The sequence below is a fragment of the Pogona vitticeps genome, chromosome 10 (genome assembly GCF_051106095.1).
Source record: "Pogona vitticeps strain Pit_001003342236 chromosome 10, PviZW2.1, whole genome shotgun sequence".
NCBI classification, from domain to species: domain Eukaryota; kingdom Metazoa; phylum Chordata; class Lepidosauria; order Squamata; family Agamidae; genus Pogona; species Pogona vitticeps.
Window position 1 is genome coordinate 14,733,471 of NC_135792.1, and position 12,205 is coordinate 14,745,675.

A 12,205-nucleotide genomic window follows, 5' to 3' on the forward strand; every position below is an offset into this window, starting at 1 on the left:
CTACCTGTGGGTCTTTCACTTCACCCATTTCTGCCATTTGGCTTCGAGTCAAGGGCATAATCCCCCCCCCCCAGAACAGGCTGCTTTCAAAAGTCAAGCCTCAAAATAAAGCGACCACTTTTTTTTCCCCCTCAGAACCAGCTTTCTATAGATTGCTGCTGTTCTTCAGCACTAACTTGCAACAGTTGCGAGCCAGAGTCTACCCCCCTCTGCTAGGCCTCTCAGCAGGCAGGCTAGATCACTGCTACTACACAGTTTTGCCTCAGCTTTTTTCCCGCCAAAACAAGTTGCCTCAGAGCTCCCTAATCTAGTCCCCAATCTGAGGTTACACGTTCTTCTACTAGCGCACCCCCCCGTGAGGTACACCTAGAAGATTACCTACGTGCTCTCAGATTGTCCCTGACTAGACCCCCCTTGCTCTGGGCACACTTGCCAAGGCTTTGCTGTACCACTGGACAACTGGACCAGTCGTATCCCACACGCTGGACACCAATCAATGTGACAAACCCAGACCTACTGGAGGATGCCACAGTTTCACTAAGCTGCCACCAACCATTCCCTGTAAGGAGTCACACAGACCAGGAATGGATTTTTAACAAACAAAGGAATAAGGTTTATTTAAATAACACACAGGGAAAATAAAATGATCAAGTGAATAAGATACAGTAACGTGGCTTAGTCTCAATCATACATACACCAGTTTGGTTCACACAGAACACTCATACAGTAAAGCACAGACCCTGAACCTATCAGTTCTGGCTAACCATAAAGAAACCTGAACCTATTAGGTTGGTACTGACTGACACACAGTAGTACCCTGTCTGACACACAGACTCCCACACCAGCTTCTTCTCCCAGCTCTCCTCCAGCTTCTCCTAACTTCTCCACACACGCTCCACATATATATACAGTACAGCCCCTCCTCCTGATGTCCCGCCTTCCACTCCCCATAGGATGGAACTTTCCCTCCAAACCCATGACAGACAGGTAACATCAGTGCTGTATGTAACAGACCTCATATTTTTCTTCGCCATCGACCAAGACAGGTGGAGGTGGAGCTGGGGGCGAAGGTCGAGCAGGGTCTGGAGCTGAGACAGCAACAAGGAGGGATCGATGGAAGACCAGGTGGACACAGAGAGTATCTGGAAGTCGTAGCCGGAAAGCAACAGGGTTGATTTGTTCTTTTATCTCATAGGGTCCTATAAATCGAGGGTCTAACTTATGGGTTCGGCCAGGTCGGCGAAGATGACGGGTAGAAAGCCAGACCTGGTCTCCTGGTTTGAGAGGTGGCCCGTCGCTTCTGGTCAGCTGCTGTTTTATAGGCTTCTTTAGCCTGCTGAAGCTGTTCTCGGAGTAAATCTTGAATAGCCTGCAACTCTAGTATGTGGGCATCTGCAGCAGGAACCATGGTCGAGGGTAGAGTAGCCGGGAAAAAACGAGGATGGTACCCATAGTTGGCTTCGAAGGGTGTCTGTTCAGTGGATGTATGTTTTGCATTGTTGGAAGCGAATTCCACCAGAGGTAACAGGGTAGCCCAATTTTCTTGCTGGTAACACGTGTAACAACGAAGATACTGTTCCAGGGTGGCATTTGTACGCTCGGTCTGTCCATCTGTTTGCGGATGATAGGCGGATGACAAGTGCACCTGGGTGCCCAAACTGGAGTGCAAGGCTTTCCAGAACCGGGAAGTGCACTGGGAACCACGATCAGAGATGAGGTGCATCGGGAGACCATGTAAACAGAAAACATGCTGGAGATATAATTGAGCGGTTTCAGGAGCTGTGGGAGGTTTGGAACATGGGACAAAATGAGCCATCTTGGTAAACAGATCTACAATCACTAGGATACAGGTATACCCTTGTGACCGCGGGAGATCTGTGATGAAGTCCAAGGAGACTGTGTCACAAGGGCCAGCTGGTACGGGTAAAGGTTGCAACAGACCTGCAGGTTTAGCTGGTACGTCCTTGGCTCGACAGCAAACCTCACAGGATCCAACATACCGGGCGATGTCAGCTTGAACCTGGGGCCACCAGAACTCTCGTGTGAGCAAGTGCAGGGTTTTATGTTGACCAAAATGTCCTGCAGGAGGGGAGTCATGGGTCAGATGGAGGACCTGAGCTCGGAGGGGTCCCGGAGGGATATATACGCGTCCACGATATAGTAGGAGGCCCTGGCGGTTAGTAAAGTCACTATCCAAGCCCTCTTGAAGTTCCTGCAGGTGTTGCTTGGCCCAGGAATCCTGAGCTTGGCTAACTCGAATCTCGTCGGCCAGGGAGCGAGTGGTTATGGCGGCAAAGACAGAGGGAGGCAGGATCGGTGAAATCGGGGTTTCTTCAGAAGCCGAAAAAGCGTATTCTGGTTTGCTGGACAAGACATCAGCTTTCTAATTCTGGGTATGCGGGACATAAGTGATACGGAAGTCGAACCATGAGAAAGAGAGACTCCATCGGATTTGGCGTTGGTTGAGGCATCGGGCTGTCTGTAAGTGTTCCAGGTTTCGATGATCCATCAAAACCTGGACTGGGTGACGGGCCCGTTCGAGGTAATGCCTCCAAACCTCGAACGCCACTTTGATGGCCAAAAGTTCTTGCTCCCAAATGGTGTAGTTACACTCCGGGGGCGTGAACTGCCGGGAGTAGAATGCACAGGGTCGTAGTGGCTGTGAAGGGTCCTCCCGCTGGGATAGTATTGCCCCCAGGGCAATACTGGTGGCATCAGTTTCCACTGTAAACGGAAGCTGGGGATCCGGATAACGTAGGATGGGCTCAGTAGTAAAGTGGGTCTTTAGGGTGGCAAAGGCATGATCTGCCTCCGGAGTCCACAGGAACGGCTCCTTGGACCGGAGGAGACAGGACAATGGCGTGGTTACATCCGCATTACCTGGTATAAACTGACGATAGTAATTTGCAAAGCCAAGAAACCGTTGCACATCTTTACGGTTCCGAGGTTGCTGCCAGGTTAAACTCACATTTCTCCAACTTAGCGTAGAGCCGATGTTCACGTAATCGCTATAAAACCTGGCGAACATGTCCCTTATGCCGAACGGGGTCTCTGGAATAAATCAAAATGTCGTCCAGGTAAACAATTACAAAGCGATCAAGCAAGTCTCGAAAGATGACATTCATAAATCGTTGGAACACCGCTGGCGCATTAGTAATCCAAAAGGCATGACTAGATATTCATATTGACCATAACGTGTTCCAAAAGCCGTCTTCCACTCGTCACCATCACGAATTCGTACAAAATTATAGGCGCCACGAAGATCCAACTTGGTATAGACTTGGGCCCCTTTAAGACAATCCAGAAGCTCACCGATCAAGGGTAGAGGGTAGCGATCTCTGACAGTTATCTTATTCAAAGCCCTGTAGTCATTGCAGGGGCGAAGCTCCCCACCCTTCTTTTTGACAAAGATGACAGGGGCAGACAGAGGTGACGTGGATGGCCGGATGAACCCCCGTTTCAGGTTTTTATCCAGAAAGGCCCTCAAAGCTACGAGTTCAGGTTCCGACATGGGATAGATCCGTGTCACAGGAAGGGGTGCCCCCGACACCAAATTAATAGCACAGTCAAAGGGTCGGTGCGGAGGTAGTTGGTCAGCCCCCTTCTCTTCAAAGACATCAGCAAAGTCCTCATACTCCGGGGGTATTGCGGACTTATCTGCTGATCCTGCTGCGGCCAAGGTAGCTGGTAGATCCAGATGCGGACACGGATCCCTGAAACTTAACTCCCCTCGTGTCCAGTCCATTAGGGGATTATGGGTTCTGAGCCAGGACAGTCCCAAAATAAGTGGAAAACGGGGCATACGGGCAATGTTAAATTGTAGCTGTTTCTGATGTTGTTGAACCCGGAGGGTGACCAGTTGGGTTTCTTGGGTCACAGGACCAGAACGGAGGAGACGTCCATCTATGGATTCGACTAGGGTCAGAGTTTCTTTATCCTGTACAGGGATCCGGTTCTGTTTTACAAAAGCGGTGTCTATAAAACAGCGATCCGCCCCAGAGTCAACCATGGCGTGAACGAACAATCAACGTCCATCCGGCAGGCAAAGTTTAACGGGTACAAGGAATGGTCCTGGGATGTTAGGATAGAGTTCAGGGGACCCAGCTAAGTGCCCCACAGAGTCGAGGTTACACCGCTTGGCCATGCAGCCCAAAGCATAGTGTCCTGCTCCCCCACAACACAGACAAAGATTCTGGGAGCGGCATCGTGTCTTTTCCTCGGGGCTGAGGCGGGGCCGAGCTGCTCCCAATTGCATAGGTTCAGAGTCCTCTGGTTTATTATTGGGAGCTGGCAAGGGTGGCTGCAGGAAACAGGGACCACTTTGTGCTAAGCGTCGGCTCTCCAAGCAGCCATCAATGCGTAAGCAGAGGGAGATTAGCTCTTGCAACGTGTTGGGTTGATCTACACGTGCCAGTTCATCCAGGATTCTATCAGCTAACCCCTCCATATATTGGTCTATAAGGCCAGCCTCATTCCAGAGTAAGTCTTGAGCCAGGAGTCTGAACTCAGTAGAATACTGAAAAACTGAAGCCTCTCCCTGTTTCAGAGCCCGAATCTTTCTGTTAGCTGTGGCAGCTTGCAAGGGGTTAGCAAATGCGACTGAGATACATTCCAGAAACCCCTGGTAATTAGTTAACAGGGGTGAAGGAGCAAGAAGCAGGGGAGTCACCCATTTAGCAGCCTGACCCTTGAGTAAGCTGATTATAAAGCATACCTTGGTTTTGTCTGCGGGGAAAGTCTCTGGCGCACAGCTCAATGTACAGTTTACACTGTGCCAAGAATGCCGGAAACTCCTCCACATTGCCTTCAAATTTTTCAGGAGGCAACACAGGACATTTAGCTAGAGAGGAGGCGTCGGTTTGTAGTTTTATTTGTTGTTGTTGCAGCTGACCGACTGCCTGTGTAAGTTACTGCACCTGAGTAAGCACAGCATTCAGTGGACCTGAGTCTTCGTTTGCTTTTCCCTCCATGATGGGAAAAGTGTGGGAGTGGAAGCAATCTGTCACGTTCCCGGGGGTGACAATAGCCAAAGTCCGATAAACCAGTCCAAGGTCAGAGATACCAAGAATGCAAAGCCAGAGTTCCGAAACAAACTTACAGAGTGCAGTCCAAAGTCAAAGTCCAGGGTCAGATACACAGTCAGAGTCCAGGGTTCAGAGTACATAGTCCAGGGCCAAGGTCCAAAGTCCAATACCAGCGCAGGTCCAGGGTCAAGGTCCAGAGTTCAGGAACAAGAGACGTGGATGCCAGCCAAGGTTTTGACTCCTTGCTTCCACGAAGTTTCTGGCTTCGCTGAAGCTTGTTTTATACTAAAACAGCTCCTTGAGCTGTTGGAAAGCTCTCTATTCTGCTAGTACTCAGGACTAGGTGAACGCAGGTCCCTGGGGAAAGCCTTAGAGCGATCCTCTGCTCTTCTTGCCCTGAGTCTTTTCCGAAGCCTGCCCCGAAGCCTGTCTGCTGTGGAGGGAGAACCTGGAGGCTGCTCAGCTGTTTCCGATCTCTCCACATTCTCCTCAGCCACAGTTAACCCTTCTGGGTCCAGATCTTCGGAAGCACTCATGACAAGATTACCTCAAGAATAAACAGGCTGGCGGCAGCCATTTTGTAGGCAAGCCCACAGAACTGAGCCAGCATAAATACAAGAATTGGGAAGGAAAGGGAGATAAAACCCTTTGTTCAGAACAGAAGTTCAGAATTTGTTTCAGATGCTGAGAGAAAGACCATTTCATTTCACAATGTACTAAGGCTAAAGGGGGGGGCAAAAAGGAAATTTACTCAAACCTAAATCAGTGTACTGCATGCAGCAAAACAAAATTACCTCAGAGAAGGGTGAAACAGTTAACTCTTAATACAAGTGCAACTAGGGCAGAGAGTCATGAACAGCAAGCAGAACGGTTGCCTGAAGCTGAGATACTCCATTGCTATTTAATCGAAACCAACCAGGAGCTTTTTAAAAGTTCTGGAGATAACATTTATATAAATGAGACAAAATGTTATGGCTCTGAAAGACTCTTGCTCTCAAGTTACTTTATGTCATCCAGACATAATCCCTCCAGAATACATATTGAAAGGTGAAAGCCTGACAGTTAAGGGGATAGGTTCAGAAATAATTACCCTGCCAGTGGCTGAGGATACCCATAAGATATCAAGGGTGGAAAGGAGTAGGGAGAACAGGCATAGCTGATCAATTGCCTGTACCCTGTTTAATCGGGATCAATCTCACTGAGCATGTCAAAAGTGTTTTAGTGCAGACTCGCTCCCAGCAGAAAGAAGAAGAAAAAGCAAAGAATAGGGGTGAAATTCATACAGAGCTGGTTGGGAGGAGAGGATTCAACAGCTGAATTAATACCTATTAGGATTCCCCTAGAAAACACATTTAAAAGGGAACAAAAAGCAGATCCCACACTGGATCAATGTTTTAAGAAAGTTGGTGAAGGTCAGTTAACCCATGAGAGTCCAGAAAGGTTCTTCCTAGAAAAAGACTTTTTGTATAGAGAGACCTTAGTGAATCCTAGAAGGGGAGGGGAAACACCACAACTAATTGTTCCTCTCAAATATTGAGTGGGGATAGTGGAGCGGGGGCACACTGGTACCTTTTTGGCTCATTTGTGCATCACAAAAACTAAACAAATAATAGCCCAAAACTTTTCTGGCCTGAAATGGGGAAACAGATAAAAGAATTTTGCCAGAGGTGTGACGTGTGACAAAGGCAAGGAAACAGCAATGACAAAACTAAAGCCAAGCTGTGTCCTTTACCTATCATTTCGAACCCTTTCCAACATAGTTGCCCAGAGTTACCAAGAGGGGAAACAGATTCATCCTGACTATCGTTGACTATGCAACACATTACCCCAAAGTAGCTCCCCTGAGAAATATTGAGACTCAGACAGTTGTGGACACTCTGCTGGAATTATATGTGTCGCATGGGGTTTCCTTCTGAGATAGTCATGGATTTAGGAACCTCTTTCACAGCCAAGCTGATGGAAGTAACCTCCAAAATAAACGAGGTAAACTACATTATACAGGGGGAGAGAGAGAAAGGCAGGAGAGTGGACCACCCTACTATGGAAAGGAAAACATGGTCTTGCTGGCATTGAAAGAAGCAGACATTGAAGGACCCAAATTACTTTATGATCAACAAGAAATCAGATCTAGAGTCGGAGGAATGAGCAGGCAAGCTCCAAGCTCCACTCTCTTTTATACTTTCACTCTCTTATCTTTTAAGCTTTTAGAAATAAGTTTTAACTGCTTGCAGCTTTCATTATAAAAGAGTCAGCTGCTGCCAGGAGTAGCCTCCTCCACTTGCTTATTACTGCTTAGCATTGTTTTATTATGATTTTAACTGCCTATTCCAAAAACTAATCAGCATTTCTTTGAATGAGATTTGCTTGCCGTAAAAAAATAGCCGAATTACTTTATTGGGAAGGGAGGAAAGAATCCAAATACACCCCAGAGAAGGTCCAAATCAGTCCCTCACTTTCCCTAGAACAGCAAGGAGAAGTGAGAAGCTTACTCTAGTGAACCAGTGGTAGCCAAAGGGGTAGTGCACAAGATTGAAACCAGAGACGCACCCCCACAAGCAGTTACACCTTACAGAATCCGAGCCTATCGAATCAAACTGTGGGGCAAGAAAGGAATGATTGTCCTATATATGAAAAGAGGAAAGCCCAAAAGAAAACATACATGGCCATACTGGGAAGGCAGAGGGGTGACCTATCATAAGCAAAGTAGTTTAAAATGTAGCCTTACCCTGCCAGTGGTGCAAACGGCTAAAAGATTTCGAGTTTGGCTCGAACTAATGGGGTATCACCGAAAGGGTTTACCCGGTAGCACCACGATGGCCGTTACAGTGATGGAGGTGAAATCCTGTAGAGCAGCTAAAATAGCACAGCAGAAAGAGAGATGGAAGACCACGCTGGTGGCAGACCGCGTACAGAGAGTTCCTAAGTGCCAGAAAGGCTTCACCATTGCGGAGGTGTCTGGATTTGAACTGGTAGCCATGCCAAGCCAGGCAGATGACTGCAAGGACCGTCATCTGAGGGCGTTCTGGAGAGGGAGGTGGCAGGCTGACAAAAGATCCCATCCTTTGGTGGTTCGTGAGTATCTTAAAAGGGCGGAGGGAGGTGGACTTCACCACAACTCAAGCTGTGCAGGAGGGAAGGACAGTTTTGTAGATGCACTAACTCTCCACCATGACTACGATTCTGGACTTTCGAAAAGGACAAAAACATGTTGTTGAGAAGGAACTCAAATGACACAAAAACTTTGAAAAAAATTGGAACAAAAGAGACTCAAAACGTTGTAGCAGACACCCTGTCGAGGAGCACCGAAGACTGAAGATAAAGGAAATGGACTTTGGTAAAAAGGCAAAAGCTATAAAATGTTAACTGTACCAAGTTAAATGTTATAAGCTGTGGGTTTGAATGGAAAAAATGTATGTAAGTATTAAAAATGCTAAGTGATTTTGTTCCAAGTTATCCAAATAATACAATTTTTAAAAAAATGCTAAAGTGATTTTGTTCAGTAGGCACCTGTGTATCTGATTGAAATGGTGAGTAATATAATTAAACTAGTAATTGAAATACAATGTTTAATGTATAGAAAGCATAAAAGTTGTTTAAATGTTACATACATTCAAAGGTAGTAAGGTTTGATTGTAATGTTGTAAAGTTTGATGGTGACTTACAAGAAAGCTGCTCATTGTTCATGAGGGTAAACCACCATAGGTTTTATCCCATGAAACAACTTTTAAAGGGGGGAGGAGTGTAGCAAACAGCCCTGACCTCACCTGCCTGTCACCGGAGAACATTGACGCAGGAGCCAATGAAGGTGGAAGGGAGGGAGCAGGATAAAAAAGACTGGTGGATGGAGTCTGGGAGAGAGAGAGAGACTGTGTCTGGCTTAAAAGTAATAGAAGAGTGAGTTATAGAACTGCAAGGGGGTAGATTGAAGCAGAGAGTTAAATGAGTTTTATATCCTAACTGATTCAAATATAAGTGATTTCCAACTCATAATTTATCCCATGAGTATTTATTCCCTGGTTAAATAAAAGACTTATGTTCTGACAGCACACATGTCTCAATACTTGATATTAAAGCATTAATATCTGGTGGCAGCGAAGAAGAACGAATAGCGAGAACCTCGTGAAGGCCTGGGGGGGATAAGGACTTCAGAGGGGATCACGACAAAGGTGACTTACCATATTTTTCCGTGTATAAGATGATACTTTTGTCTAAAATCTTTAGACTAAAAATTGAGGGTTGTCTTATACACGGAAGTAAGCCAAGGAGAGAACCATGCGATTGCAAAACTGCCCATATCTTGATTCTGCAAATAGGCTTCCCTCAATCACAAAGCTTAGCTTCCTACAGTCAGGAGACATAGCTTCCTCCAATCATGACCCTTATGTAACTGACATCAGCTGATGCTGAACAAACCTATTGGAACACACCTCGTTCAAGGTGGAGCACATAGGTAGTGCTCAAATGCAACAGGGACAGTTCTGGTATGTAAATTTTACCTAATTACTGAATAAAAATGTATTCTGTTTTCTGTGTAAAATATTGATTTCTTAATTTGGGGTTAGAAAAAAAGAGGTGCTGGCATTGAAAGCAACAGGTGAGGCAACTCTATAATCAAAAGGATTAAGTGTTACACATTGTCAACAGACCCTGAGCTGAAGAATGTGGACACCACTGGAGTGGCTGGACTTGAATGGGAACAGAACCTGGGAGTGGAACCAATCTTGGGCTCGACTATGGACTATGAGAGATGTGGACAATATACAGAACCTGGATCAGCCAGATAATTGTGAAATGCAGAACTAATAAAGAAAAGTTTGGTTGGATTACAGTGGTGCCCCCCTTGACAATGATAATCCGTTCCAGGAAAATCGCTGTTAAGCAAAATCGTTGTCAAGCGGAAAAAAAAAACCATTGGAATGCATTGAAAACTGGTTAATGCGTTCCATGGGGGAAATACCTCAGTGTCCAGCGAAGATCCTTCATAGGGGAAGCCATTTTCAATTGCTGTCTTGTGAAAATAGGTCCGGAAAACAACAGGGAGCCATTTTGCGAACTGCCGATCAGCTGTTTTTAATCATTGTCTTGTGAACAATCGGTTCGCGAAACAGGGACCTAATCATCGTAAAGTGAAAAAAAACCATAGGAACCATCATTTTCAATCATTATAGCGAGCGCAAAAAAAAGTCGTCAAGTGATTTCGTTGTCAAGCAGGGCACCACTGTACATCGCTTGCCTGATTTGTATGTCATTTCCTCAAGGATCACTCAACACCTGCATCCCTATGGATGGCCTGGGAGGAGTCACACTATAAACAGTAGATCAGTGCATTGACCACACATTTTCCTTTATATTTCTAGGTCTATTGTGGCAGAGACATACTTTTTTTTAAAAAAAAATGAAAACTTGGAATATAGGCCAGATGATACACCAGAAGGTCATGTGGAACCTCTAAAATGGAGAGGGAGGAAACCTGTCTATGGCAACTCTGCTTATAGGTCTAGGGTAAGACCTTTGAAATTAATTAATTGCAGCTTATGCTTTACTGACACTACCTTGGATTTGTCAGTGAGTGTTGAAGTTTTTGTCTGTAGCCTCACATGCTATCTGTACTTTGTATGACTGAGAAGGACTCTTCTGGGCTGAGATGATTGTATGTCTATCCAGGACTAACCAATTGTACCTTATAGCCTTTGAATTCAAAGAGAACCGAGCCTCTCTACTGTTTCTTTTCCCTCTGTTTCCTAGGTTGGTTGTTGTGACGGCTGCGATGACGTCACCTGCCTATCATGGTTATGCTGGAACCCATCTGCCTATAGCAGAGCAGGAGGTGGGACTCCAGGAGGTGGAGCTGTGTATATAAGGGGGGGGAGTGAATGATGTGAGACAGTTTTTAGTTAGTTAAGAGTTATGGAGAGTTAGAGTAAGAGTTGAGGTCTGAGTGATAGTGTGTATGAGGGGATACTTGATTATTACTGATTGCCTTTCTATTTTAGTTGATAAAGTGATTTACCATTCCTTCTGTTGTTATCAATAAAACACTAGATTTTATTTTTAAAATCATACATTTGTCTGAAGAGTCTTATGAAGGAGTGGTTGGTGGCAGCGTAAATAAAGTGTGAATGAGAGAGTGTCCTGACCATTGTGACGTGAAAGAGGGACGTCACAACGTAAATTGGTGCCAGCGTGTGGGATACGAGTTATCCAGTTGTCCAGTTGGCCAGTAAAGCCTTGGCTAAAGTGGCAAGAGCAAAAGGACTTCAGTTAGGGTCACCTGAAGTGGAAAGTGTGGGCATCTCTAGGATTTGACTCAAGGGGAGCAAATCTAGTGGAGAGGCACTTAAGCTTCAGAGTGGAAAACTGATTTATGAGCTCTGTAGTGGCCATTTTGTGAGGGAGAGTAGCCCCAAAGCAGAGACTGTGGCGAGTTGGTCAGAGTGTCCTGAGTTAGGTGAACTCTGAGAGGACAGACCAAGCCCAGCAAAGCTGAGGGATCTCCATTTTAAACAGCTCCAGTGAGTGGAGAGAGCTGTGGTGATTCTAAAGGCAGTAATATAAAATAAGTATCCTTAGTTGGCAAGAGGCCCAGAAAAGGGGAAAAGAAGACGACATAGAAGCTTAGTTACAGTTTCTAGTGTCAGATCAGCTGGAACACACTGCTAATATATATCAGACCTTAACACAGAAAGGAAAAAAGTATTTTAAACAGAGGCTTGGAAATAGTCAGGAGCCTTTTGTGTAAGAAACATGCCTTTGACGCGCAGTAAAATGGCTGAAAGTGAGCCTAAATCTCCAGAGATGTCTGAGGGAACTGGAGAAGTGATTGATGGAGAAGGGGACAGATTTACCTCAGAGCAGGAGGAAGGAATTAATGGGGAACAGTTATCAGAACTGAGGAAAATTCAATTAGCCCAGGAACATGAATATAGGATGAGACAATTAGAAAAGGAGGAAAGAATGAGACAAATGGAGATGGAAAGAGAAGAAAGATTGGAGAGAGAGAGGATGGCGTTTGAGTTAAGAAAATTGGAAATGATGAACCAGAACAATAATAACAATAGAGACTCTGAGGTGGGCCAATTATCGAAAGCAGATTTAAAGAAATTTCCATCCTATAAACAAGGGGATTCGGTTGAAGCGTTCCTTACAAGTTTTGAGAGAGCAGCCTCAGATTTTTCTCTCAG

The 12,205-nt window shown here is 45.6% G+C and overlaps 1 long non-coding RNA gene across 1 annotated transcript in view; it reads left to right on the forward strand.

Moving 5' to 3' along the window:
* Nucleotides 1-10,513, forward strand: part of LOC144584368 (uncharacterized) — a 40,331-nt gene extending 29,818 nt beyond the window's left edge. The window contains exon 2 of the long non-coding RNA XR_013538568.1: nt 10,382-10,513. This is a non-coding gene — a long non-coding RNA (uncharacterized LOC144584368). The remainder of the gene's footprint in view (nt 1-10,381) is intronic.
* The last annotated feature ends 1,692 nt before the right edge of the window (nt 10,514-12,205 follow it).